This window comes from Gossypium hirsutum, chromosome A06 (genome assembly GCF_007990345.1).
Source record: "Gossypium hirsutum isolate 1008001.06 chromosome A06, Gossypium_hirsutum_v2.1, whole genome shotgun sequence".
Taxonomy (NCBI): domain Eukaryota; kingdom Viridiplantae; phylum Streptophyta; class Magnoliopsida; order Malvales; family Malvaceae; genus Gossypium; species Gossypium hirsutum.
In genome coordinates, this window is record NC_053429.1 from 115,161,283 (window position 1) to 115,166,029 (window position 4,747).

Below are 4,747 nucleotides of genomic sequence, written 5' to 3' on the forward strand. Positions count from 1 at the left end.
CCATTTAATAGCCTAAAGAGTCTTAAAAACTATTTGAACTACAAACCGACAAGAACTACAAATTGCTAACTGGTTGAATTGATTGTGGAACCAATTATTCATATATATGGGCTAAACAAAAAAAAAAGCATCCAGCCCAAAAAGAGAAAGAAAATTAAAAATAATAACCACAAAGAAGAAAAAAACAAAGCCCTTTCCTAAATCAAAAGACAATTTTTTTTTATCTTTTTTCATTTGCCTCATAACGTTTTCTGCCTTACTTCTGCTCCTAAAATGACAACTATGTTGCTCCTCTCCAATTGTTGCCTTGAAGCTAGTCGTCGTCGACTCCAATTGTTACTGCCGGCATCAAGTTTCTCTGAAATAACTAAAGAAGATGGAATGTCTTTCGTGCCTTTGAAAGAGAATTTTAATGTTCTTTTTCATTTTGTTATTTCAAGGCAAAAAGAATTAATGCATTTTCATTTATTTACTTTTTCCCGGATGAGTTGTATTGTCTTTTATTGTTGGCTTAATATAATATTTTGTACCCAAACTTGACATTTTTTTTTCTTAATTTGGTATCTAAACCTGAATTTGGCTCTTTTTCCTAATTTGGTACTTATTTTTTTGTTCGATTTGGTACTTGTCAAACATTTTACAAATTACTCCAATATACTAACAATGTTATTTTTTTTATGAAGTAGCAAAAACAATCAAGTATGATTGAAATATGACAAATGATATGATATTTTTTTTTTGTATTTTATATGCTCAATTACTTTTAGTTTTATTTATTTATTTAAGTTTTTTTAATTGAACATAATGATTTTTTTAATTTGGGGTTTTAAAAAATCTTTTTTTCTTATTTAATATTATTTCATTAAGTATAGCTCAATACCTACTTTTTAACATGAATTCTCTCTAATACTAACAATATCTTTGTAGCATAACAAAAAAAAAATAACACCGTTAGTGTTTTTCGTAATTTGTATAACATTTAATAAATTTAATTACCGAATTAAACCTAAAAAAAGGCTTAGGAACCAAACTAAACCTAAAAAAAAGCTTAGGTACCAAATTAGCAAAAACTGTTAAGTTTAGCTACTGAATTGGACCAAAAACGTTTAGGTACCAAATTAAAAAAAAAAGTGTCAAGTGCCGAATATTATATTGAGCCTTTACTATTCTATTTCTTCTTCTATTTTTTTAAATTTATACACGTGTTTTATTTGCAAGGCAGAGGAACTTTTCTAGGTAGGGGTTAATGTATATTTATATTGATTTATCAAATGCTTATTTTATTTTATTGATAAAAAGATAGCCAATACATTAATGAAAGGGAAAATTAAAGGTTAAAACAACAATAAACCTAACACCAAACCTTAGGCCCCCAAACTTTTACAGAGAAAGAAATGTGTCTCACACTCTCAAAGTCATTTGAGGGTGCCTCAGGGGACCCTAAAAACGTCTGGACAAAACTTAACAGAGAAGGAAAGAAAAACCAAAAGCAAAAAAAACAAGAAAAAACATAGAAATAGAAAAAAAACCTAAAATAAAGACTATTAATATTCCCTCTAAACCTTTCTCCTTCCTTGCACCGGAGAAAATCCAATCAGAGTGGATTGGTCCATAAGCCCCGAAATCTTTGATTAAATCATTTCCTTTCAACCAAACCTACCATCTACTGAGTTCCTTAAAGTAAAAAATCTTCCTTCAGACTCAGAATAAACAAGAACACACTCTTCTTATATTCTTTGAAAAACCTTTTTTTTCCTTCATGACTAGTTGCTGAATCTCTGAAGAGACCTCTTTCACCCAATAAATTGATGTGGGAGAAACGTTCACTGCTTATATAATTTTGTTAATTTGTGTTTAGTTTTGAATGCTGGTTTTAATGAAAACGGTGCGTGTAAGGTAGGGTAGTCGACTAAGTGCAAAAAATGGGGAGTTTAGCAATATTAGTGATACGGTGTATTTGAGTCAATTCTATTTTAAACAGCCTGTCAAAATCTGCCCGTTGCCCACCCTTTATGAACCAATTAGCATGAAGGGTGAGAGAGTTATGGAAATACACAAGAATTTTATGCTCTTTTTGTAACGCCCAAAAATTGGGCCTAGAAGAGTTGGGCTTTAAATCTGAGATTCGGATAGAAGAAAACTTGAATATTGAGAAGTTTTAAATATTACCAGTGTTTAAAAAATATATATTGATAAAATATTTATGTTACTACTAATATTTTAATTTTTATGAAAATTATTATCATTATAATTATTAGATACAAATATATTTATAAAATTATTGTTGTTAATTTAGTGTTTAAATTAACATATTATTAGAAAATTTTACTGTATCTATTTTTATTGAGTTATGAAAATTATAATTATTATTATTAGGAAAAAATATATATATTATCGTATTTGAAATTTTCATTATTATGGTTATTATTATTATTTTAGTTTTTAAATAAAATATGAAGGGCTTATAGTGTGGGAAAAAGTCTGGGGCTTAGCCCATAACTTTAGCAAAATTTTAAATTTTGCCTCTTAAGGGAATCTGGGTAGTAGGCCTTATTAATAATTTGGGCTGAGCTTTAGCATAAAGGAGCACTTGGCCTAGTGGCTAAGCATGCTAGGTAGTGGGAAGGAGAGTTGGGGTTCGACTCCCAACATGTGCAAAAGAGTTTTGTTTTTTCTTTATATCAGGGAACGACGCAAGCAAGTGTTATATAAAGTTCGGGTTAAAAGGTACCACAAAAGGAAAGCTCGACCCAGTGGCAGAGGCGCTGGGAGTGTGGTATAGTGCCTAGGTTCGAGGGTTGGCACACGCAAAGGCTTGTTTTTATTTTAATAAGCCAGATCGCACTAAAGTAAGGTTTAAGAATGATTGCCACCGAGCTATGTCACAAGAAGCGCCTGTGGCTCAGTGGCTGTAGCGTGCTGGGCATATAGAGAGGGCGGAAGTTCGAGTCTGTATGCAGGCGAATTCTGTTTAATTTTTAAAGTGGGTCAGAACTGAAGCAGGTAAGGTTTATAATTAATTATGACCATATATTAGCAAGGAAGAAAGCATGGTGCAGTGGCCAGTAGCACGGGTTTGGGCGTAAGAAGGACGGAAGTCTGGGGTTCAAGCTGCAGTTCTTGCACGCAACGTTTGGATTTTTGTTGCATGCGTGGGGAGGAATTGGGGTCTGACCAAGACTCTTGCATGCAGAAGCGGTGCAAGCAGGTGGATAAGGCTGCTGATCTCGGTTGGGGAGTTTGAATGAAATTGAAACTTCAAATTTGGCTAAAAATCAAGGAGCAAATTAGGGAATTGGAATTTAAAAAGAATTCCTATGCCGAAATGCACTCTTCGGCCATAGCTAAAGAGTGCCGAATATTTTAGGCCTTTAGGATTTATTTTTTTCCTTCTTCTATTTTCTATTCTTTTCTATCCTTCTCTCATCTCTTCCCCTCTTCTCTCTTCTTTCTCCTCTTGTCGATTCTCATCCTATCTTTTTACCGAACCTAAATCCTTTATATTCTTCTTTTTATTTTCTCTCATAAATCCTCAAAAAACCTGGTTAGCCGAATTTCCATTGAAGCCAAACCTCGTATCTTTTCTTCCAAAATCGAAATCTTACTACTTTGAGGTACTGCAAAGGCCGAACCCTTGGTTGAGTATTTTCCCTTCTTGTGCGGTAGTTGGATCTACAATCGATTGGGAGTAGTGTCATAACGATATAGGTAAACGCTCGAATCTTTCTTTTGTTATTCATGAATTAAGGTAAAAGCCGAAAAACCCCTATATGCAAAGGGTGCCTGTTGGTTGTACTCAAAGGGTTTAGTGGTGACATCTGATTTGTTTTCCTATAGTGTGGATTAAAGGCTACTAATCGAGGGCTTGGATATTTGGAACGACCAGAGTTAGATCTAGTCCATTTTTTCGGCAAAGGTAAGAACACTAGTGCCTAAAGTGTTAATGGTCGATTTTTAGTAAGGAGTTTTGCAGATAAGTTGTTATGGATTCATAGTTAACGTATTAGTAATTGATTGTAGGCAGTTCGTGTGTGGAACTCGTCAGCGTTTCGTCACAAACAGGTGTGTAAACGACACCCACTCATAGACTAGATCGGGCAAAAGCTGAAAAGCCGGCATTTGTGAACTTGCGAGCGTGCGAGCGCTTGTGAGGTGGTTTGGTTGTTAATTTTGGTAATCACAAGCAGTATGATTGCAGAGCGCGCAATTTCGTGCACTTCGGTATATTTGGGCTTAATGGGCCAAAAATGAGTTAGCGGGCCAACAGGCCCAATTCGATAAAAACGCTTGATAAGTGCTTTTGTTAATGTGTTAATGGTTATAATATGTATGTAAACTCTAGAATAGTAAATTTTATTAAACTACCCCTAAATATGAAAATTACTGTTTTACCCCTAGGTGCTAAATGACGTTATACCCTTAGGGTTAATTTTGACTGAAATAGATGACATTCTGATTCTGTTTGTTATATGCCATGACATGTATATCTGTTGCATGGGGTTGGGCTTTGTTATGGAGGAAGAACCTGTTCTGGTGGCTGTGCCACATATTCTGATATAAGCAACTTTGCTGCGGATTATAGTTAGTGCCGCAATCGGTGCTAACACTGTAAGTGTAGGGATGGCGTGGGTGATTTATTCCCCACAGGAAGTGTAGGGATGGACGGAGGCAAGTGCAGGGTTGGATGGGGTTATCATGCATTAATCACATGAGACTATTTTATTATGGGCCAACTATATTAAAATGG

At 34.5% G+C, this 4,747-nt stretch overlaps 1 long non-coding RNA gene across 1 annotated transcript; it reads left to right on the top strand.

Annotated features, from left to right (window-relative positions):
• The first annotated feature begins 3,318 nt into the window (after nt 1–3,318).
• On the top strand, nt 3,319–4,064 carry LOC121230605 (uncharacterized). The gene is made up of 3 exons (XR_005928590.1): nt 3,319–3,708; nt 3,838–3,916; nt 4,021–4,064. It is a non-coding gene; the product is annotated as an uncharacterized lncRNA (long non-coding RNA).
• Nucleotides 4,065–4,747: the final 683 nt, after the last annotated feature.